The sequence below is a fragment of the Dasypus novemcinctus genome, chromosome 3 (assembly GCF_030445035.2).
Source record: "Dasypus novemcinctus isolate mDasNov1 chromosome 3, mDasNov1.1.hap2, whole genome shotgun sequence".
NCBI classification, from domain to species: Eukaryota; Metazoa; Chordata; class Mammalia; order Cingulata; family Dasypodidae; genus Dasypus; species Dasypus novemcinctus.
This window is the reverse complement of record NC_080675.1, coordinates 5,669,370-5,692,764: the sequence shown is the minus strand read 5'-3', so window position 1 is coordinate 5,692,764 and position 23,395 is coordinate 5,669,370. Positions and strand designations below refer to the sequence as shown.

Sequence of the window (23,395 nt, the reverse complement as noted above, 5' to 3'; positions counted from 1 at the left end):
GTTGTGTCATTTCTCCGTGTGGGTGGCGCCATTCCTGGGCAGGCTGCACTTTCTTTGGCGCTGGGCAGCTCTCCTTATGGGGCGCACTCCTTGCGTGTGGGGCTCCCCTACGTGGGGACACCCCTGCGTGGCACGGCACTCCTTGCGCGCATCAGCACTGCACATGGGCCAGCTCCACACGGGTCAAGGAGGCCCGGGGTTTGAACCGCGGACCTCCCATGTGGTAGGCGGATGCCCTAACCACTGGGCCAAGTCCGCTTCCCTTATTCTGTATTTTTAAATGAATTAATGACTTATCTGTTATACAAATATATAAATAAACAGAATCAGGGTGAAGCATTGCTCAGCCATGAGCAATTGTGTTGAAGCAAGAATTCTTATTAATATCATTTGGAAACATGTATACCCATTAAGAAATCAGTGGTTCTAGCTTGCTACCTCTTTGTCTAATGAAAATATAGACATTGATAAGTAATAGTCAATTTCATTGATCTGGGCCATTCTCAAGTTTGTGATTGTTCATTTTTGTGAGGACAAAAATACATAAATATTTGAAAAATCATCAGTACACAAATGAGTGAATGAAATACAGAAAGCAAGCATCAAGTGATAGATGTCTCAATCTTTTTTTATCTGCTTTGCTTTTTACTCCTCAGAAAGGAAGTATGAAGTTGAGAGAAGTATTCTGCCATCGTCACTGGCACCTCGGTTGCCTCGATGTGCTAGGAGCATGGAGGCCAATGTGAGTAATTGTCCAAATTCTCATCTTGGTTTGGGTGGTTCATTTCAGGGTATTGTGAAATATATTCAGAGATGGCTAACAGTGGCCCAGGGATAAAATGAGATTGATATGGTGCATTAGATTGACTAATCCACATAAGGAAATGTGTGGATTTCCTGTGTGGATGATTCCTGATAGAGAGGTATTGATGTACCCTATAGAGAGATTTGAGGTATATCAAGTTGTTGTTCATGGGCTTTTGAGACTTTTAGGTCTTAAAAAGTTACAATTAGTGAATTGATGAATTAATCGATGATTGCACATGAACGGAGAAAAAGACGATCAATTCTGGACCAATGATGACAACTGGTGGCGTATGAATCATGGATGATGAATGATACGTGTCTGGACGTCTGAGGTCAGACAAAGAGGAATTGAGTCTATTCAGGCCATTGAAACTAATCCTATTGGTCGATGTCAGGAGTGTACCAGAAGCTTACTCTTGTACTTTGGGGTTCAGGGATTTTGATTCTATTATTATAAATGAATCAATGACAAAACCACTAATCAATTATATAAATTGAAAAGGCAATGTAAGGAGTAAGGCTATGCATTGTTGAACCTAGTGCATATGTGGTAAAGGAAGAAATGCTTAATGATCTAATTTTAAAACATTGATGCCTATTAAAAAAGATAAAAGTGCAGGTGTGTTACTTTTGTGGCTAAGGATTGCATAGAACTTGATGAGCAAGAGTCAATTTTATTACTGTAGGTGTACTTCCAAGATTGATATTGTTCATTTTTTCATAAGAAAAATGTTATTATGACATTTAGTAAATACCTGAGCATTACAATGTAATGTCCAAAGCAATGTTCAATGGATACAATGTCTCCATCTTACTATCATCGATCTGCTTTCTACTCCTCAGAAAAGACTCATCTGCCATGTTCCCAAGCTTTACGATTGCCTCTGACCAGAGACCATTGTGAGTAATAGTTCAAGTAATTGTCTTGGTTCAAGTGTATAATTAAAAGTGTGAATATCTTGGAAAAGGACCACCATGGTCAAGTGGTAAATGGGATTGATAAGAAGCATAGTAGTGACATATGAAACACTGAGAATTATTTTAATGAAAGATGTATTGAGTGACAAATTAGTCTACAGATAGATGTTAGCTATATCAAGGGTCTTGTCCTTGGGTTTTAAAGAATTATAGGTACTTTTTATTATTTTTAGTAAATTGGTGAATAAATCAATGAACAAATGTAGAAATGAATGAAGAAAAAGGATCAGTCTTGGCTGAATGATGACTAGTAACATAGTGTCATTGATGATCATCGATATATGCCTGGAACTCTGATGTCCTACATGAAAGAAATCTCATCTCTATGTTGTAAATGATCAAAAAGACAGAATTAGGGTGATACAAAGATCTTTAATTCTTTATCTAGGAGTCATGGATTTTGATTGTCTTATTTATGGATTTGTAACAGAACCATTAAACATATAAAATTAATGAATATGACAAAGTTGATTCCTTGTCAAATTATGAAAACATTGAGGCAAGAAATACCATTAATGTATGTAGAAAAGACTGAATTATGATACACAAAAAGTGGCTCAAGGCTATTATCTCATAGGCTGAAGGCAATACAGACAATATCAGTAATTGTGATCATGTATTTGTTTCATGGGAAGTTGGTCATTTCCATAAGCGGCAATTAATGTAAACATAGCTCCAAGTCCATAACCTAAATACCAACTTAATAATTCAGGGACCAGGGTTGATAATACCTTAATAGTTCTATTTTCTCTGTTGTTTACTCCTCAGAGTAGGCCCATCCCAGTTGATTTATGCTTTCTACCTTGGTTACGAGTTCAGTGTGATAGGAGTTTGGAGACCAATGTGAGTAATCCTTAAATGCCTTGTTCATGGGTGGTTTGTTTAATATATTCGCTGTATTACTAATAAGTGTGAAATATTATCAGAGAAGGCCACCATGGCGCATATGGGAAATATGGGATTGGTATGAAACACTTAAGGAAAGGAACCAAGTGTTTAGGGAAATGATTTGATAGACAATCGGTAGAGATATTCAAAGGACTTTTTTCTGCTTTTGTGCCCCTAGGGTATTTATTTTATTATTAGTATTAGTAGTAATTTGATGAACAAATCAATAAAAATAGCTATTTAAGAAGGAACAAAAAGTGGATCAATCTTGGCTCAGTGCTGATCACTGTTGCGTATGAGTCATTCAAGATGAATATACATAGTTTTTGGAACTCCAAGATCCAGCACTTAATGAAATCTACTCTCTCCCTTCTGTTGGATGTTATGTTATAGAGAGATTTCAGGAATATACAAGTTCTTCTTTTCTTTTTTCCCCCAAGGATATTGATTCAGTTATTACAATTGAACCTATCACCTATACCCTAAACAAATATTTAAATGGTAAGGGCTGTAGAGGGTAAAACTTTGCCCAAATAAGACATGTGTGGTGGGAAAAAAAATGCTGCTAATATAGGTTGAAAACCTGTTGCCCATTAAGAAATAAAAGGATCAAGCATGTTAATTCTTTGCTGAAGAGTATATAGATACTGATAAATAATAGTTTTGTTGCCAAGTCTGTCTCATGATTGAGATCATTTTTTAAGAGAAAAGTAAAAAAAATACGTTATGAAAATTAATGAATAAGCAAATATTGAGTAACTGAAACACAGCAAGTAAGAATCAGTGGAGTTGATATCTCCATTTTAAAAATTCTCTTCTGTGCTTTATACTCCCAGGAAGGACACATTCTAACTTATCTGGACATTCTGCTATGATTCTGCCTCTCTCTCAGTCTCCATGTGTTAGGGCACAGAGAGCAAAGTGAGAAATAAATAAAAGTTCTTGTCTCAGTTTCAGTGGCTTTTTAATGGTCTTTATTATTAAAAAATGTGAGATATATTAAAAAAAGATCAGCTATGGCCTTATGTTAAAATAGGATTGATAAGAAACATTTTATATGACTAAGAGGTTGATTAAGAAAAAACTCTGCTGTTGTGAGAAATTATTCTCTAGATAGCTGTTAGACATGTGGAAACTGTTATTCTTGTTTTTTGTAAACATAAGTTTTTCATTGTTAGTTAATTAATGAATTAATAATCACATGTGGAAATGAAGGAAGAGAGAGGTTGATCTTGAACCAGTAATAGCAATGGTTATTATTGTCGTAGATTATGAGTGATGTGTGATAGAACTCTGAAGTCCAACACAGGAGACTTCCCGCTCTGTGGGAAATGGTTCCATAGACAGGGGTCATGGTCTTGGTCTTGTGTTATAAATTTTGATTCTCTTATTAGAGAAGGATCAAGAAAGAATCAAACTAATATTTAATTATAAGAAGATGAGGAAGATGTAGCAATGTCCATTTATGAAACTACATGGTAAAGCAAGGAATACCATTACATAAACAGTGAATTCCATTAGGAAATAAATAGGGCATTAACTGTTGGACTAAAATGACATAGAAAGTATAATTAAGTCAGTATGCTTTTTCTGGTTCAGTGGCCAAGTTGGATTTTATTTTCTTGAGGAAATGAAGTAATCATTACCCTCAAATCATTAACACACATAAATGCTGGACTAAGTTAATTGTGGCAGGAAAGGATCAGTGGAGATAATGCCTCTATGTTTTTACCTTCTGCCCTGTTTTGTCCTCTTCAGAATGGAGTCTTCCAAGCTGATTTAGGCATTTACTCATTGTCACCAAGCTCTGTGGTTGCCTCTGAGTTAGAAGTATAGAGACAAATGTGAGTAATAATTTAAGTTCTTGTCTTGGTTTGAGTGGATATTCATTAAGAGTACTCATTGTGTTTTAAAAAATGTAAAATATAATAAAAAAAAAACCAACCATGACCCATTGTTAAATGTAACTGATAATAAGCATTTGTATTGACTAATTTTTACTTGAGAAATCATGGCTGATTAATAAAAAAGATTTGTTGATGTAACAAATTATTCTATAGGCAGGTATTAGTTATACTCAAGGCTCTGGTTCTTGGGTTTGGAGAGTGAAATTTCTAATAATTGTTTTAAGTGTATTGATGGATTGATCAATAAACATATATATTGATTTGAATGAAATAAAAGATGGCCATCTGGGATCGATGATGACCACTGGTGGCGTATGAGTCTTGGATGATGAATACGTGTCTGGAACACTGAGGTCCCACGCAAGAGTGATCTAGTCCAATCCTTTTGTTAGAAATGACCCTCTAGACAGATTCAGGAATACACCAGGATCATCTTCTTTTACTTTGGGTTCCTGGAATTAGATTCAGTTGAAGAAATGACAGAATCATAAAACAAATATATGAATATATAAAGACATTAGGAAAATACATTGACCTTTTCTATAGCTTTTGTCCTAATAAATGAATTCATATAAGAATTAAACAGATATATGAATAAGAAAGTCGGAGAGGGTGAAACATTGTAAAATTATGAAAATATGCAGTGATCAAGAAATAATGTATTTATGTAGATACACACACCCCCCGAAATTCATTAAGATGGATTTAAGGGGTGCTAAGGGGAATAGAGACAATGAAAATAGAGTAAATATTTTTGTTCTGGATAGGTGGCAAGTTTGATCCTCATTTTCTTAAGAGTAGCAAAAATGACTATTGCCTGATTTGTTAATACCTGAATGACTGATTGAATGAAAGGTGGACTACAGGGACAGTGGAGGTAATGTCTCGCTTTTTTTATCTTCGGCTCTTTTGTGCTCCTTAGAATGGAATCCCTTGAGCTGATTTAAGGGGTATGCTATGGGAATGAGCTCTGCGGTTGCCTCTGTGTTAGAAGCATAAAGAATAATGTAAGTTACATTCAAAGGTCTTTTCTTGGTTTTGTGAGTTTGTTTAAAAGTATTTACTGCATTTTTAAAAACTGTGAAATATATGATATATAATTAAAGATGGCCAACGTTACCCAGTAACCCAGTCACTATATCATTAATATGAAGCACTACATTGATTAGTTTATTTTGAAATACTGAGAGCAGTTAAAGAAAAATGTCTAGAGTTTGGGAAAAATTTCTGTGGACAGATACTAAAGATATGCAGATAGCTTGTTCCGTTGTTTTGTGTCTCTTGATTTTTAAATTCTCATTAGTGACTTTATGATTAGTCAGTGGAATTAGGTAGACATGAATGAGTGAAGAGCTGGCCATCTGGGATCGATGAGGACCACTGGTGGCGTATGAGTCTTGGATGATGAATACGTGTCTGGAACACTGAGGTCCCACCAAGAGTGATCTAGTCCAATCCTTGTCTTAGAAGTGATCCTCTAGACAGATTCAGGAATATACCAGGATCTTCCAATTTTACTTTGGGCTCCTGAAATTTGATTTTTACTATTATAATTGAATCAATGCCACAACCCTGAAACAAATATATTAATATATAAATAAGAAGATTTTGAAGAATTGCCCAAATCTGAACATTTGTGATAAGACAGGAAATAGGATTAATACACTTTGGAGACACTTATGACCATTGGGAAATCAGTGAAACTAGGTTCTTACCACTTTGCCTAAGGAACGTAGAGATACTAATATATAATGTCAGTTTTGCCTCTCTGGGTTGAATCCAGTTTATGGTTATTCAGATTATTGGAGAAAATCTATAATATATAAATATTATGAAAAATGATAAACACCTAAAAAAAAATAAGTGAAATGCAGAAAGCAAGGGTAAATGGATAGATATCTCTATCTTTTTATCATCTCTGCTTTGTACCCCTCAGAAAGAAGATACCAATGAGAAGTGTTCTTCCATGATCATGAATTCTGTGGTTGCCTTGATGGAGATCAGTGTGAGTAATAGTTCAAGTTCTTATTTTGGTTTGGGTGGTTTATTTTAAGGGTATTGACTATATAATTAAAATTGCAAAATAGGTTCAGTATGGCTAACAGTGGCCCAGTGATGAATGGGATTGAGGTCTGGCATTACATTGTTTAGTGCATGATAGAGAGGTATTGCTAGGACAAGGTCTGCTATAGAAAGATACTGAGCCTGTCAAGCTCTTGGACTTGGATTTGAGAAGTTTAGGTTTTTAAAAATTACTCTTGGTGACTTAATCAATAAGCAAATGTAAATTAATGAAAGAAAAAAAAAGGGGGTCGAGCTGGACCAATGATGACAACTGGTGGCGTATGAGTCACGGACGGTGAGTGATACGTGTCTGGAAGTCTGAGGTCACACAGAGAGGAATCGAGTCTGTTCTCTCTGTTGAAACGATCCCATAGGCAGGTGTCAGCAGTGTGCAAGGGTCTTCTTGGTTTGCATTTAAGGATTTCAGTTTTTTTATTATAGTTGAATCAATGTAAGAACCTCTAAATATAAATACTGAAAGAAATGAGCCAGAAGAGATAGAGCATTGCCGAAACAGAAATGCGTGTCACCATGCTGTTAATACAAATTGTAAATGCTAAACAAAACTTACTAAGAAATGTGAGTTTACCTCTGTGGCTAAGGATCATGTAGACCAGATATGTAAGACTTAATTGATCTGGGCCCCTCTTAAGTTTGAAATTGCCCATTTTAAAGAGAAAAAATATATAAATATATGGAAGGGTGTAAATACCTAATAAATTAACAGAATGTGGGAAGGCAAGGCCAGTGGAGAGACCATCTCAAGCTTTGTACCATTGGCTTTCGTTTGTGCTCCTTAGGACGGACACCTCGTTGATTTAAGCTTCCACCGTGGTCCTGAATGTGTGGTCGCCTCAGTGTATTTGGAACGAAGAGATGCTTGTGAGTAACAGTTACAGGTTTTGCCGTAGTTTGAGTGGACTTTTAAAGGGGAACTGCTGTGTAATTTACAGTATTAAATATAATTATAAAGGACAGCCAGGATCCAATGATAAAATGAGATTGATATGAAGCAATATATTGAATAACCCATAATGAAACACTGAGGATATTTAATGAAAGTCCTCTATTGGTGTAACAGATTGTTCTGTAGAGCAGGGGTTCACAGAAAGATTTCAGGGGGCCCTTGAGCTTGAACTGAGAATTAAAAAAATCATTATTCTTGTGGGGACGTGTTGGTGCAGGTGTGATATATTAAATAATCCACAGTGTAGTGTGGACTTAGTAAGGGGTCTGTGGTTTTCGCTTGACTGGCAGAGGGGTCTGTGGAACAAAAAAAGGCTAAGTACCTCTGCTATAGAGAAATTATGTGTATCATAGTACTATCCTTTGAGAGTAGAGGTGTTTTTTATTAGTGGTAGTAAATAATGAATTATTCAACCAATAAATGTAGGAAAAAATAAAGGCGGGAGTGTCAGTCCTGGACCAGTGATGGCTGTTGACATGTGAGGCGTTTAATGAATAGTACAGTCTGCAACTCTGAGGTCCCAAAGAAAGAAATCTAGTGTGACCTCTTGTGTTGGAAATAGTCCTTTCGGCACAGATTAAAGTTATGCCTTTCTTATGCTAATGAGTCAATGACAGGCCCTTAAACGATTTTAACTATGAAACACAAACCAAATATCTAAATATATGCATAAATAAAGGTGAAGAGGATGAATCATTTTCCAATTATGAAACTATGCAGTGAGGTAACATATACCATTAATATAGAGAGAAAAGACTGGAATTTAGTAAAAAAATAAATGGTTGAGACTGTGCCATCTTTGACTAGATGGTATAGACAGTAGAAAGCAGCAGGCAATGTTCTTTTGTTCAGTTAGCAGGAATTAAATATTTGTTTTCATAAGTGAATTTGGAATAAATAGTATTCCAATCCTTCACCTAGTTGTGATGAAAGATGGGTTGAAGATCCCCTAGAGATAATGTATCACCTTATCTTCTCTGCTTGGCACTCTTGAGAATGGTCCAACCAAGGTGACACAGCCATTTTGCCTGGTGCTGAGCTTTCTCTATGATGGCATCTTGGAGCTCAATATAAGTAAAATTTCTTGTTTCGTTTGAGGGTGGGTTTATTTAAGGTAGTCACTGCATTCCTAATACGGTGAAATACTATCAAAGAAGGCCACCGTGACCCAGTGGGAAATTTGGGATTGGTTTGAAGTGTTACATAGATTAACCCATACATGAAACACTGAGGTCGATTAAAGAAAGGGACTGCGTGCTGGGGGAAATGATTCTATACAGAGAAGTTAGAGATATTGAAAAGAATTGTTTTCTATTTTTTCGTGTCCCTAGGGTAATTATTTTTATTAGTAGTGCTAGTGATTTGTTGCATGAATCAATAAAATATGTGAAGAAAAATAATAACGGGGTCAACATCTTCGCGTGATGTTTCCTTGACATTTTGAGTCATAGATGTTGAATAATATATGTTTGCAACTTTGAGTCCAACACAAAGAGAAATTTAGTCTATACCTGTTGTTGGATATGATCCTGCAGACAGATTTCAGGAATATATATGCTTCTCTTTTTTTATTGGTTTGAGGATGTTGATTCAATTATTACAATCAAATCAATGACAGAACTCCTAAACAAATATATAAAAAAGAAAGGAAGAAGTGTATTAAGATTTGCCCAACTAAAATGTGGTGTGGCAGAGATGCGGTAACTACCAATTGGAAACACTGATTCCCATTAAGAAATAAAAGGATCAAGGGTGTTATTTCTTTGGCAACAGATTATGTAGACATTGATAAGTAATGTAGTCAGTTTTGTTGCTGAGCCTTTCCAAGTTCGAGGTTGTCATTATGTTTAGAGAAAAAATATCATATTATGAAAGTTAATAGCTAATTAACTATTGAGTAAATGAAATGCTTTGTACTCCTCAGAAAGGACACAGCTGAGCTGATCTTGTCATTCTGCCATGGTACTGCACCCCTCTTTTCCTTTGTGTTAAGATCTTAGAGCAATATATGTAAATATGTATACCTCAGTGAATTCCCTTAAGAAAGAATTGGTTATGGTGTTACTCTTTGGCTAAAATGATATAGATGGTCTAATTAATAGTCCATATATTTCTGTGCCATTGCTAATTTGAACCAATTTTCTTGAGAAAATGAAATAAGTATTACCTCCAAAATCGTCAGTATCTAAATACCTGGCTAAACTAACTGTTGGAACCAGGCATCAATGGAGAGAATGTCTAAATGATTTTCTCTTCTGCTTTGCTTTGAGCGTCTCAGAGTGAACTTACCCAAGGTTTTTAAAGAATTCAGCCATTGGGATGTGCATCACCGTTGCCTCCATGACTTAGAAAGATAAGACCAAGGTGAGCAATAGTTAAATTACTTGATTTGAGTGAATATTCTAAGCATATTCATTGTGTTTTAAAAAGTTTAAAATATAATTTAAACAAGACAACCATTGCCCAATGTTAAATGTAATTGATGTAAAGCATTATTAGCTAATTCATATGAGACAGTGTAGATGATTACTAAAAGAGATTTATAAATAATAAATAAAGAGACTTATTGGTGTGATCAGTTATTCTATATATAGATTTTAGGTGTATGACGCCTACTCTTTTTTTTTTTTTTTGAATCATAGTTTTAAAAAATTATTATTTGTCTATTGATTAATTAATCAAAGAAATTAGGTAGATATGAATGAATGAAGAGCTGGCCATCTGGGATCCATGATGACCACTGGTGGCGTATGAGTCTTGGATGATGAATACGTGTCTGGAACACTGAGGTCCCACGCAAGAGTAATCTAGTCCAACCCTTGTCTTAGAAATGATCCTCTAGACAGATTCAGGAATATACTAGAACCCTTCTTTTACTTTGGGTTCATGGACTTTGATTGTATTAGTATAATTGAACCAATGAAGCAATAATTAAACACATATTTGAATACATAAATAAGAGGGTAAAGAATTGCTCAACCATGATTGCTTGTGGTGAGGCAAAAAACACTATACATATAATTTGTAAATCTGATGCTCATAAAGACATTGATGGATCTAGGATGTAGTTACCTCTTCGTCTATGGAACACAGATACCCTGACAGTAATAGTTAATTTTATTGCTCTGGGTCAGCCTTGTTCATTTTCTTATATATTTCTAGAAATTGTAGAAATATGGTGAAAATTAATAAATACCTAGTTCTGAGTAAATGAAATGCAGAGAGCAAGCATCACTTCACAGATATCTCACACTTTTTATCATCTGCTCTGCTTTGTACTCCTCAGGAAGGAAACACTGAGCTGAAATAAACATTCTGCCATGGCGCTACATAGCCTTCATGTACTAGGAGCATGGAGACCAGTGTGAGTAACGATGAAAGTCGTTGACCTTGCTCAGGGATTTGTTTAAGGCAACTGACGGTATAATTAAAATTGTGCAATCTATTCAAGGATGGCCAACAGTGGCCCAAGAATAAAAAGGGAATGATAAGACACATTACATTGGCTTATCCATACGGAAACACAGGGAAATTAATGATAGGTCTTGATGTGGCAAATTGTCCTTAGAGGGGTTTTAGGTGCATTAACCACATGCTCTTGAACTTTTGAGCATTTTAAGGTTTTGGAAATTACTATCAGTGGAATGATGAACCAATCAATAAACAAAACAAAATTAATGAAATTAAAAAGGGCATCAATTCAGGACCGATGATGAGAACTGGTGGCGCATGATCAGAGATGATGAATAGTACATGTGTCTGGAAGTCTGAGGTCCAGTAACAAGAGCAACCCAATCTGTTCTCTGTTGAAGTTAATCCTGTAGACAGATGTTTCGATATACAAGATTCATCTTCACCTTCCGCTTATGGAATTTGATTCCATTATTACAATTCAGTTAATATCAAATGCAATAAGCAAATACATAAATAAATTTTAGAAGAGGCAAAAACATTGCTCAACAAAGAACATATATGGTGGAATAAGTTCTGTTAATATTAATTATAAACTCTGGTGACAGTTAGGAAAGAAAAGGTGTCCATGGTGTTATCTTTGTGATGAAGGACACTGAGACATAAAAATTTTATTGGTCTGGATCTGTCTCAAGTTTGAGATTGTTCATTTTTTAAGAGAAAGCAATAAATACCTAAAAACTGAGTTAATGAAATACGCCAAGCGAGGATCCCTGCACACAATGTCTCAACCTTTGTCATCTCCTCTGCTTTTTACCCCTCAGATTGGACCCACACTTTTGATCTAAGCATTTTTCCAAGTTCACGAGCGTGTGGGCTGTGGGAGCATAGACACCCATGTGAGTAGTAGTTAAAGTTCTTGCCTTGTTTTTGGAAATATTTTAAGGCTATCCACTGTATAATTAAAAGTATGAAAGATGATTAAAAATGGCAAACCATGGCCCAGTGATTAAATGGGATTGATATGTAGCATGATGTTGACTAGTCCGTATACAAAACTCTGAGGATGCTGAATGACGCAGATCTATCATTGTGACAAATCACTGTATAGATAGATTATAGGTATACATCACTCCTGTCCTTTGGGGTTTGAGAATATATATATTTTTAGTATTAGAGTTAGTAAATTGATAAATCAATTATTTACATAGAAATTAAGAAACGTAGGAAGGAATGAAGGAATGGAGGCTAACCCTGATCAATGATGATGACGGATGGCGTATGATTCACTGTGATAAATACGTGTCTGGAAGTCTGAGGTCACACACAAAGAGAAATTGATTCTCTTCAGTCTGTTGAAGGGACTCCTGTGGATAGATGTCAAGAAAATACAAGGATCTTCTTTTTGGTGCTTGTTTATGGATTTTGAGTATTATTTTAAACAGACCAATAAAAGAATCAAACAAATATTTAAATATGTAAAGGTGATGAGCCTAGCAATGTCCATTTGGTATTTCTTGCCTCACATATGTATATATTTATTTACTTTTGGAAAGAAGCCTCTTTTAATCTAAAAAAATTTTTTTATTGCAGTATTTCATTCACACATGAACACACATAAACAATAAGTGTACAGTAAAGATCACGAACTTACAAAATAAACATTCATAACATCACACAGAGGTGTCATACATCACCCCTTCACAAACTCTTTGCATTGGTGTGAAACATTTTTTACAAACTATGCAAGAACGTTGTCAAACTGTTACTACCAACTATATTCCTTATTTTACATTTGGTGTATTTCCCCTCCAACCCATACTATTTTTTTAAAAATTATTTTTGTTACAGATATTGTGAACTTGCAAAACAATCACACAGAGGTGTAGATTTCCCATACCACTCCACACCCTCACCATATATTTTTAAAAATGGACATCACTGTACCCTCCGCATCTTATGTAACACTAAATTCCTTTCAGAAGTAAGTGGTTTTACCTCTTTGGCCAAAGCTGAGAGAGACAGGACAATTAATAGTCAATATTGTAGTGCTGGGTCAGTGAAAAGTTCAGTGTTATTTTCTTGAGAAAATGAAATGATTATTACCCCAATCATTAATGCCTAAATGTTTGACTAGATAAAACGCGGAGACCATGGATCAATGAAGATATGTCAATGTTTTCTTGTTCTGCTTTGCTTTTACTCCTCAGGATGGACTCATGTGAGCTGATTTAGCAATAACCCATTGCGACGAGCTCTGTGATTGGTTCCATGAGTTAGGAGGATAGAGACCTCTGAAGGTAATAAAATTCCTGTCTTGGTTTGGGTGAATAACCCAGGGGATCTCGCTATGTATTTAATAGTGTACAGTATAATTTAAAGGGAACAGCCGTGGCACATTGTGAAATATAATCGATATGAAGTCGTGTGTTGACCAATCCATATAGTAAATATTGTGGTAGATTAATGATGCAAGAGGTCTCTTGATGAACTACACAGGCAGGTGTTAAGGTATTAAGACACTTGTTCTTGGAATTTTTTGAATCATAGTTCAAAAAATTATTAGTGTATTAACCATTGAGCAATTATGGGAATGAAGAAAGAAATGGAGGGTCAGTCTGACACCAATAACGGTGGACAAGCTTGCTGAATAAGTCACAGGCGAGGAATAACACGTGCCTGCAACCCTGAGTTCCAGCCTCAAAGAAATGTGCTCTCGTCCCTCTGTTTGAAATGGCCCCCTAGGAAATACAAGGATCTTCCTCTTGGTCTTTGTGTAAATAGATTTTGTTCTAATAAGTGGGTCAATGTCAGAGACAAATTTGAATAAAGATGAAGAGGATAAAACATAGTAAAATTATGAAAATAGGCAGAGATGCAAAAATTACATATATATGACACAAATTAGAGAGAGGGAAAATACAAAATCCATTAAAAAATAAATATTCAGAGGTGTTGCCTTTTTTTTTTTTTTTTGAATGGAGGTACGGGGGATCAAACATTGATAATTAATAATCAACTTTAAAATCTGGGGCTGTGTCAAGTTTGTGGTTGTTCATTTTGGGAAAGAGAACATATAATTATGAGAAATAACAAATTCACAAATAGTAAGTGATGGAATGCAGAAAGAAAGGATCAGTTCACCAATCTCTCCGTGTTTTCATCATCTGCTCTGCTTTGCACTCCTCAGAAGGAAGACTCCCCGCCGAGATAAGCCTTCTTTCACGTTGCCTCGATGTGTTAGCATGGAAGCCTATGTGAGTAATGGTTAAGATCCTTGTCTTGGTTTGGGTGATTTATTTAAGGGCATTGATCGTATAATTAAATTTGTGAAGTATATTCAAAGATCACCAACAGTGTCCCAATGATCAGATGGACTGATATATTACATTGATTAGTTCGTGTATGCAAGAGGACGATTAACAATAAAACACTGTTGATGTGACAAGTTGTTCTATAGCTAGGAGCTAGGTTGATGAAGCTTCTTTTCTTGGGTTTTTGGGAATTTTTTTCCATTTTTAAACTTATTATTAATGCATTGATGAATTAATCAATAACTTAAATTAATGAAGCAGAGGAGGGTCGATCTGGACCAATGATGACAACTGGTGGCGTATGAGTCACGGACGATGAGTGATACGTGTCTGGAAGTCTGAGGTCACACAGAGGAATCAAGTCTATTCTCTCTGTCAGGAGATTGATCTCTTGGAGGGATATCATTTTTGTCTGGTATTTATGGATCTTGAGCCTATCATTATAATTGAATCATACTAGCCTCATTTAATAATTATTTAAGTGAATAAGGAATAAGAAGGTGAAGCATTTCCCAACTCAGAACATATGTGATAAGGCAAGAAATGATAATTATATATATTTTAAACACTGTTGGCCATTAAGAACTGTAGGATACCACGGGGTTACCTCTGTGGCTAAGCATGTCAACACTGATCTGTAAGAGCTAATTTTATGGTCTGGGGCCATTCTCTAATTTGAAATTGTTCTCTTTTTAAAAGAAAGATATATAAATGTTATGAAAAATAATAAATGCGTAACTATAAAGCCACAATCAATCAACACAATGCCTCAATCGTTTTGTCATCTGTTCTGCTTTGTGTGCCTCAGATTGGACTTGCCCATTTGGCTTTAGCCTTCTGCCATGATCTCGAGCACTGTGGCTGCCTGGATGTGTTGGGCGCACAGGCACCCAAGTGAGTAATGTTTAGAGTTCTTGCCTTGGTTTGTGTGGGTTTTGGAAGGATATTAATTCTGTAGTTAAAAGTATTAACTATAATGAAAAAGAACAACTATAGTCCAGTGATAACATAGGATTGGTAGGAGCAGTATATTGACTAGTCCACATATGAAACACTGAATAGGAATATCAAGCTCTTGTCCTTGGGTTTTTGAAAATTATAGGTTTTTTATTATTAGTTTTTAATTTATGAACTAATCTGTAAACAGTTGTAGGAATGAAGGAAGTAAAGGAGGGTATGTGGTAGACCAATAGTGACGACTGGTGGCATATGAGTCAGATGATGAATATATATATACGTGCCTGGAAATCTGAGGGCACCACACGAAAATCTGTCTAGTCCATTTGCTCTTGTTGGCTTTGACCCTATAGTCAGATTTCAGGAAAATACAAGGTCTTGTTCTTTTACTTTGGGTTCATGGATTTAGAGTCGATTATAATAATTAAATCAATGACAGAACCACTAACAATACATATAGATAAATACCAAGGAGAGAGAGTTAAACAATGTGTAACTAAGTATATAAGATGTGGCAAGAAATGCTGTTGATGTATATTGAGAACACTGATGACTATTCAGAAATGCAAGAATCAAGTGTGTTGACTCTTTGGCTAAGGATTTATGTAGACACTGGTAGGCAATAGTCAGTTTTGTTGCTAGGTCTCTGTCAAGTTTGATATGGTTTATTTTGTTGAACAAAAATATCTATAGTGATGAAAATAATAGCTAAAACTTGAGTAGATGGAATGTAGTAAGCAAGAATTAATGGTGATAACGTCACAAGCTTTGTATACCTGCTCTGCTTTGTACTTTCAGAAAGGACCACACCCAACCCACCTTTGGAATTCTGCCAAAGTGTCACCTTTTAGTGACACTTCTAGTGTCAGGAGCATGGAGAACAAAGTGAGTAACGAACTTCTTGCCGTGCCTTCATTTGAATATTCATTCTATTATGAAAAAGTGTGACATGTAATCAAAGAAGGCCAACCATGGCCAAATAATAAAGTGAAATTTTAGAGAATGATAGATTCATTTAGAGAAAATCCAGTAATAAAATGAGATTCATATAAAGCATTATATTGGTTAGTCCATATGTAGTAGACTAATCTTTAATGAAAAAGATCTATTTTGACAATTTATTCTATAGACAGGCATGTTAAGGCTTTGGTCCTTAGTTTTGTAAATATAGGTTTATTGGCATTATTAGATAATTAATGAATCAATCAGTCAGTAAATGTAGAAGTGTGAGAAGAAAAAGGGGGGCCAACCCTGGACCAATGACGATGACTGGTGGCATATGAGTCATGGATGATGAACGCTCAGTGTCAGGAACTCTGAGGTCCAACCCAAGAAGAAGTCTAATGTCGTCCCTCAGTTGGAATTGACTCTGTATACAGATTTCAGGAATATACAGAAAACTTCTTGGTCTTGTTTTTATGGGTTTTGATTCTATTAATACTAATGGAACAATGAAAGACTATAAGAAGTATTTAAATGGTGGGAGGACCCAGGTCTGATTCCTGGGGCTTCCTGGTTGAGCCGTGCCAGGTCTGCATGGCGAGATGATGCTGCAACAACAAATAAGTAAATAAATGGAAAATGAGATTGAAATATGTAGAAAGGCAAATGTCGTCAATGTAAATATGGACAGTTGATGGTATTACTTCTTTGGCTAAAGATTATATAGACAGTGTAATTAATAGTCAGATGTTCTTTGTCTGGATCAGTGGCAATTTCAATGTTTTTCATTTCCCTCAGCAAAAATGACTGTTTTACCCCAAATAATTAATACTTAAATGCTTGACTAAATCAAATGCATAGAACAAGGATTATTGGAGAAATGTCGTAATGTTTTAATTTTCTTTTCTACTTTGTGCACCCCAGAATGGGCTTACCCAACGGATGTAAGCATTCAGCCGTTGCCATATGCTCTGTGATCACCTCTGTGTGTACACGTATAAGACCAACGTGAGTGACATTTAAAGCTCCTATCTTGGTTAGATGGATTGTCCAATGATATTTATTGTGTATTTAAAAGTGTGAAGTGTAATAAGCAATTAAAAAATGGTATTGATATGAAGCTTCATACCACTTAATCCTTACATGAAATACTTAGGATGATAAATAAAAGTTATGTTGCCTGTCTCGAACTCTTGAGGTCTGACGCAAAGAGAAATCTAGTCCATTCTCTCTGCCAAAAATGATCCAATTCAGACTTAAGGAACATAGAACGGTCTTGTCCTTTTACTTTGGATTTGGGAGTATTGATTCTATTAATATAATTGAATCAACCTCAGAATTACCAAATATGTAAATAAATAAAATAAATGAGAAAGATGATGGTGAAGCTTTGCCCAAATAAGAATCTCTGGTTTGAGGCAAAAGAGCTATTAATTAAAATGGTAACCATGCAACCCATGAAGAAATAAAAAGCACAAAAGTGTTTCCCCTGAAGCTAAGGATTGTTTAGATATTTATAAGTTAAGCGTCAATGGAGGTTATTTTGTTAAAAGAAATATCAAGTATTATGACAATTAGAAAATACCAAAGCACTGTGTAAATGCAATGCCAGAAGCGGTGCTCAATGGAGAGAATGCCTCCATTGTTGTATCGTGTGCCCTGCTTCAGGCTCCGCGGCTCGGCTTCTCCGGTTCTGCCATGTCCGGGAGCTCTGTGGCCGTCTCCCGCTACTAGGGGCATAGAGACCAATGTGAGTAATAGTTACAGTTCTTGATTGGTGTGGGCTTTATTCACTGTATTCTTAATAAGTGTGAAATATAGTTAAAATAGGCCGATGTGCGCAACTGAAAATATGGGATTGGTATGAAATGTTTTGTTGGTTAATCCATATCTTAAACATTGAGGTCAGTTAGTAAAGGGATCCAGTATACTGCGGTGTTTCTTCTACAAATACCAGTTAGTGAAATTTGTAGGTCTTTTCTTTAGTTTCTGTGTCCCTTAAACATTTATTTTATTATTATTTTTTGTGTGAAGTGATGAATTAATCCATAGAAATCTATTCTAATCCACTCATTGGGTATGATCCTATAGACAGTTCTGGGTTATACAGTTTTTTGGGTACTTGTTTGTGGGTTCATGGATATTGATGAAATTTTTACCAATTTATTAATAATTACTGTCAGCTGAGTAAAGAAATATTTAAATCAATAAGGACAGGAGGGTGAAGACTTGCCCAACTAACGACATATGTGGTGTGGCATGAAATGCTGTTAATCTAAATTGAAAACACTGATGCCAAATAAGAAATAAAAGGGCCAAGTGCATTACCTCTGTAGCTAAGGATGATTTAGGCACTGACAGGTAATGGTTTTGTTGGTGAACCTGTACTATGTTGAAAGTCGTTCTTTTCTAAAGATGAAAATAAATATGCACTGAGTAAATGAAATGCAGCAAGTAAGAATTGATGGAGGAAATATTACAATCTTTCCTGAGAAAGGAAGCACCCACGCTGATTTACGCATCTGGCTGTTTTCCACCTCCATGCATTAGGAGCGTGGAGAGAACATGAGTAACAGTCTGCTTTGGGTCAGTTTTATGAGGGTAATCCCCCTATTGTTAAAAAACATGAGTTATAGTCCAAAAAGACCGACTGCGGCCAGATAATAATATCAGCTTGACATGAAGCATTTTGTTGACTAATCCACGTGTGAAATACTGATAGTGATTAATGTGGACTGGAATCAATTAAGAAGTAAATAGTTTAGGATTTTCGGCTAAAGATGATACAGAAGATAATCAATAGTCCCTCTTCCTGTACGAGGTCAGTGGCAATTAATTCCCAGGCTCGTTTTCTTAATGAAAATGAAGTAAGTGATTCCCCAAATCTTCGATGATTAAATGACTATTTAAATTTTAGAAAGCAAGACTTAAGTGAGGTAATGTTTCGCTATTGTATCTTCTGTTCTGACTTGTACCCAGAATAGGCTCACCCCCGTTTTTAAACATTCAGCCATCGTCAGGAGCTCTGTGGCCGCCTCCACGTGTACAAGGATAGAGACCAGTGCGAGTGAGTAGTAGCTAAAGGAGGTCTTTTATTGATTGGAGTGGCTAGTCTAAGGCTATTTACTGTGTAATTAAAAGTGCAAAATATAATCAGAAAGAGACAACTGTGTCACAATGACAAAACGGGACTGATGTGAAGCACTCTAGTGATCAATATGAAGCATTGAGGGTAACTAATGAGGGCATTACTACTCTATAGGCAGGTGTTAGGTGTATCAAGGCTCCTGTCCTTGGGATTTTGAAATCATAGATTTAAAAATAATATTATCAGGGAACTGATAATTTAATTAATAAACACTTGGAGAAATGAATGATGAAATGAGGGTCAATTCTGGACCAGCAATGATGCCTGGTGGCATGTGAACCATGGGCGATGATGTTGGCAGCTCTGAGGCCCGACACAGGGAGAACCCTAGCCCTTCCCTCTGTTGGAAGTGATCCTGGAGATGGTTATTAGGAAAACACAGGGATTTCTTCTTGTTTTTTTGTAGTCATGCATTTTTGTGAAAATCAAATGAATTATAAATAAATAAAGATGAAGAGATTAAACATTGTAAAGTTATGCAAGTATGCATGGATACAAGAAATAGCTTTTTAGATGAAGGGATGGATAGATATAAAACATTGCATTTCAAAGGACTTGGGTATTACATCTTGGCTAAGAATGATGGATACAATATAAGTAATTATCAGTGATCTTGTTCTGTTCAGGGGGCAAGTTTGAGGTTGTTTTTCTTCCTACAGGGAATGAAATAAATATTACTCAGTTCATTAATACCCATGTGACTGCTTAGTGCATGGTGAATGTAACGAACTAGGGAGACAATGTCTTAAGATGTTCATTATTTCCTCTGCTTTGTACTCTATAGAATGGACTCCCTTGAGCTGATACAGGCATTCTGTCATGCTCACACGCTCTAAGGTTGCCCAATGTGAGTAACAGTCAAGTTCTCGTCTTAGTTTGGGGTGGTTTGTTTGAGGGCCTTTGCTGTATCACTAAGTCTAAGGTATAATCCAAGGGAGCCAGTGTGACCGAGTGGTTACTACAGAGTTGATGTGAAGTATTATGCTGACTAATCCAAATGTGCAGCACTGACTCTATTAAAGAAAGGACTCTAGTGTCATTGGGAAGTGGGTCGATAGACAGATGTTAGAGATATCCAGGTAGCTATGCTATGTTTTTGCCTCTCAAGTATTTGTATGTTATTATTTTTAGTGCACTGGTGAATTAATGCAATCATGTAGCTAGGAAGGAAGGAAGAGGGCCAGTCATGGGTGGATGATGACCACCGGTGGCGTCTGAGTCAGGGATGGCGACTGTGTCTGGAACACGGAGGCCCACAAAGAAGGTGCTCTAGCCTGTGCCTGTGGTTGAATACGATGCCACAGACAGACTTCAGGCATCTACGAGGAGCTTATACTTTGCTTGTTTTTTAACTTAACGATGTCCTCAAAAAAGTAGCAGTAATTATTAATTTTATTAAGCCTGATTTTTAGTGCTTTTGTAACCAAACATGGAAAAAGCACTTGTGCTGCGTATAGGATGTCCCCAGGAGAAAACAAAACAAAACAAACGAAAGAATTTCTCATTTGTCAGTTGAACTAGCTGATGGTTTTTCATGGAACACCATATTCTGTTGAAAATTCTTCTTTTACTTTGGGTCTATGGACTTTGGGTTCTAATACTATAAAATAATCCACGACAATATATGATCAATTATATTAGTAAGGAAGAAAAATTGAAGAATTTCCTAACAGTGAACATTTTTGGTATATAAGTTACTCTAGTAACATAAATTTTTGGTGCCCATTAAAAAAAATCAGTGAATCTAATGTGTTACCCCTTTGGCTAAGGAACACATAGACATGGATATGTAATGCCAACTTCATTGCTCTGTGGTGATATATGAATATTAGGAAAATTTATAAATACCTAACTGCCAAGGAAATTGAATGAGGACAGCAAGGATCCAAGGAAAGAAGGTCTCAATCTTTTTATCCTCTGTTCTGCTTTGTATTCCTTAGAGTGGATACCTCGAGCTGATTTATACTCCACTGTGGTTACAAGCTCTCTGGTTGCCTCTGTTTGGAGGATGGAGACCATTGTGAGTAAAGTCAAAGTCTTTGTCTTGGTTTGAGTGATTTTTAATAAAAGGATATCTGCTGTATTATGGAATATATGGAATATACTTAAAGAAGGCCGACAGTGACCCAATGGTGAAATGGGATTGATAGGAAACAACATGTTGCATGACACTTGTAAGAAGCACAGGATGCTTAAGAGTAGAGAGCTAGTGATGGGACAATGACTCTGTAGGCAGATTTTAGGTATATTAATCCCTTGTTCTTGAGTTTTGAGAATTATGAGTTTTTAAAAAATGTTCTATTGAATTAAAGAGTCAGTAAACAAAAATAGAAATTAATGAAGAAAAAGAGGGTCAGTCTGGCCCTGTGGCGATGCCTAGGGGCATTTTTGTCATGGGCAATGAATGTAGGTGTCTAGAACGTTGACGCCCCATGCAAAGAGATCTGGCCTCTTCCCTGTGATGGAAATGATCTTATAGATAGAAATAGGAACATAGGATGACCTTCTTCTTGATCTTTGTGTTCATGGATTTTCATTCTATTTATGTTATTATATCTGGATCAATTAAATAATGAAACAAATATACGAGGAATAGGCGAAGCACCATTCAATGATGAAAACAGGTGGTGAGGAAAGAACTACCATTAATACATCTTACAAACACTGAATTCCATTGTGTTGTGTAATAAGTGGTTCAAGGGTGTTACCTCTTTGCCCAAAGATGATAGCAACAGTGTAATTAATAGTCAGGGTCCTTGCTGTGGTTCAGAGAAGATGACATTTTCTGACTATAAATTAACAAATAACCAAACAAGTAATTAAATGGAAGGTAGACTACAGAAACAAATAGAGGTGTGTCTCAAATTTGTGTCATGTTTTCTGCTTTGTACTCCCCAGAATGGACTCACCCAGATGGTAGAAGCCATCTGCCATGGGCACAAGCTCTAGGGTTGCTTCTCTGTTAGGAGCATGGTGGAGACCAATGTGAGTAGTCGTTAAATCTTGCCTCGGTTTGGGGATTTAGTTTAAGGGTGATCATTATATTGTCAATGAGATGAATTTTAATCAATGAAGGACACTCTATATCACAATGGAAAATATGGAACTGATATGAAATATTGTGTTGCTTACTCCACATATGAAACACTGAGGTCAAAGAAAGGAGATCAAGTGTTTTAAGGAATGATTCTTTAAACAGATGCTAGATATTGATAAGGATCTTATTCTTGGAGTTTTATGTTCCCTCATAACTTATTGTATTATTGTCAGTGAGTTGACGAGTTAATAAGACAGGATTATATATGAAAGAAACATAGGGTCATAGCTGGTGACGTACAAACCATAGATGATGACTACATGTGTCTGGAAGTCTGCGGTCACACACAAAGAGAAATCTAACCTATTCTCTGTTGAAAATGATCCTATATGGTTTTTAGGAATTTAAAAGAGTCTTGTTGTTTTACTTTGGGCTCATAGATAATGATTCTATTCTTATCATTGAATCAATAGCAGAACCACTGAACAAATACATAAATAAATAAGGAAGTAGAGGTGAAGAATTGCCCAACTAACAATATATGCAGTGAGGCAGGACGTGCTGTTAATTAAATTGTGAGTACTGATGCCCATGAAGAAATCAATAGCTCTAGGGTATAACTTCTTTGGCTAAGGATGATTTAGATCCCTAGATGTTAGAGTCAATTTAATTGATCTGGGTCTGTTTCTGGTTTGAGATTGTTCACTTTTTAAGAGAAAAATACATAAATGTTTTGGTAACTAATAAATTCCTAAGCACTGAGTAAATGAAATGCGGAATGCAAGGATCACTGGAAATAATGTTCTAAACGTTTAATCATCCACTGTGCTTTGTACTCAGGTGATCTCACGGCTGATTTAAGCACTCCTCCTCATTCGTGAGCTGTATTGTTTCCTCTAAGTGTCAGGAGCAGAGAACCCAATGTGAGTAGTAGCCGCAGTCCTGCCTTGTGTTGTCTGAGGATATTCACTGTAT

General features: G+C 36.0%; 10 non-coding genes and 3 pseudogenes across 10 annotated transcripts; all 13 read left to right on the top strand.

Moving 5' to 3' along the window:
- Positions 1–1,070: 1,070 nt before the first annotated feature.
- Positions 1,071–1,145, top strand: LOC111760706 (small nucleolar RNA SNORD113/SNORD114 family). Its single transcript, XR_002794319.1, has one exon. It is a non-coding gene; the product is annotated as a small nucleolar RNA SNORD113/SNORD114 family (small nucleolar RNA).
- A 1,797-nt stretch (positions 1,146–2,942) lies between these two features.
- On the top strand, positions 2,943–3,018 carry LOC111760715 (small nucleolar RNA SNORD113/SNORD114 family). Its single transcript, XR_002794326.1, has one exon. It is a non-coding gene; the product is annotated as a small nucleolar RNA SNORD113/SNORD114 family (small nucleolar RNA).
- A 1,849-nt stretch (positions 3,019–4,867) lies between these two features.
- Positions 4,868–4,939, top strand: LOC111760695 (small nucleolar RNA SNORD113/SNORD114 family). Its single transcript, XR_002794308.1, has one exon. It is a non-coding gene; the product is annotated as a small nucleolar RNA SNORD113/SNORD114 family (small nucleolar RNA).
- Positions 4,940–5,943: 1,004 nt separating this feature from the next.
- LOC111760700 (small nucleolar RNA SNORD113/SNORD114 family) lies at positions 5,944–6,015 on the top strand. The gene has a single exon (XR_002794315.1). It is a non-coding gene; the product is annotated as a small nucleolar RNA SNORD113/SNORD114 family (small nucleolar RNA).
- Positions 6,016–6,898: 883 nt separating this feature from the next.
- On the top strand, positions 6,899–6,973 carry LOC111760725 (small nucleolar RNA SNORD113/SNORD114 family). Its single transcript, XR_002794334.1, has one exon. It is a non-coding gene; the product is annotated as a small nucleolar RNA SNORD113/SNORD114 family (small nucleolar RNA).
- Positions 6,974–8,065: 1,092 nt separating this feature from the next.
- On the top strand, positions 8,066–8,134 carry LOC111760719 (small nucleolar RNA SNORD113/SNORD114 family; annotated as a pseudogene).
- A 2,200-nt stretch (positions 8,135–10,334) lies between these two features.
- Positions 10,335–10,406, top strand: LOC111760697 (small nucleolar RNA SNORD113/SNORD114 family). The gene has a single exon (XR_002794310.1). It is a non-coding gene; the product is annotated as a small nucleolar RNA SNORD113/SNORD114 family (small nucleolar RNA).
- A 907-nt stretch (positions 10,407–11,313) lies between these two features.
- LOC111760702 (small nucleolar RNA SNORD113/SNORD114 family) lies at positions 11,314–11,389 on the top strand. The gene has a single exon (XR_002794317.1). It is a non-coding gene; the product is annotated as a small nucleolar RNA SNORD113/SNORD114 family (small nucleolar RNA).
- Positions 11,390–12,276: 887 nt separating this feature from the next.
- On the top strand, positions 12,277–12,347 carry LOC111760710 (small nucleolar RNA SNORD113/SNORD114 family; annotated as a pseudogene).
- A 2,263-nt stretch (positions 12,348–14,610) lies between these two features.
- Positions 14,611–14,685, top strand: LOC111760718 (small nucleolar RNA SNORD113/SNORD114 family). Its single transcript, XR_002794328.1, has one exon. It is a non-coding gene; the product is annotated as a small nucleolar RNA SNORD113/SNORD114 family (small nucleolar RNA).
- An 833-nt stretch (positions 14,686–15,518) lies between these two features.
- On the top strand, positions 15,519–15,596 carry LOC111760713 (small nucleolar RNA SNORD113/SNORD114 family). Its single transcript, XR_002794324.1, has one exon. It is a non-coding gene; the product is annotated as a small nucleolar RNA SNORD113/SNORD114 family (small nucleolar RNA).
- Positions 15,597–16,545: 949 nt separating this feature from the next.
- On the top strand, positions 16,546–16,620 carry LOC111760724 (small nucleolar RNA SNORD113/SNORD114 family). The gene has a single exon (XR_002794333.1). It is a non-coding gene; the product is annotated as a small nucleolar RNA SNORD113/SNORD114 family (small nucleolar RNA).
- Positions 16,621–20,570: 3,950 nt separating this feature from the next.
- On the top strand, positions 20,571–20,640 carry LOC111760712 (small nucleolar RNA SNORD113/SNORD114 family; annotated as a pseudogene).
- Positions 20,641–23,395: the final 2,755 nt, after the last annotated feature.